Source organism: Penaeus monodon, chromosome 19 (assembly GCF_015228065.2).
Source record: "Penaeus monodon isolate SGIC_2016 chromosome 19, NSTDA_Pmon_1, whole genome shotgun sequence".
In the NCBI taxonomy this organism is placed as follows: domain Eukaryota; kingdom Metazoa; phylum Arthropoda; class Malacostraca; order Decapoda; family Penaeidae; genus Penaeus; species Penaeus monodon.
Genome location: NC_051404.1, coordinates 2,120,298 through 2,120,727, shown reverse-complemented (window position 1 = coordinate 2,120,727; position 430 = coordinate 2,120,298).

Below are 430 nucleotides of genomic sequence, written 5' to 3'. Positions count from 1 at the left end.
AACGGAATTAGCTTCAATTCACGCGTGAGCCTTGGGTCTGCAGGCGCGGCTCACACTAAGCGTACTGCGCATTGAGTTAAGGCATTTTCTGTTGGCTGGTCTTTGATTCGTTCCCACTCCCGCCCACAATCAATCAATGTTTGTTTTTATTTCTCATATCAGGACGAAAACACATGAGGTTCACTTCAGCGTGTATTCACCCAAACGCACTCACGTGTAAATCATCTGCACATTCACTCACCCTTTGTCGCAGTGACATTCGGGATTCGCTGAATAACCAAGATAATTTTGCTACTTTTTATTTCACAGACTATAAAACTCACAAAGAGAGTGAAAATGAAGTGCCATCTGTCGTAAAGAAAAAAAAAAGTAAAGTTAATCGGGTGGGCAGGGAATAGGAAAATAAGAAGCGCAGACGATGACCTTGATG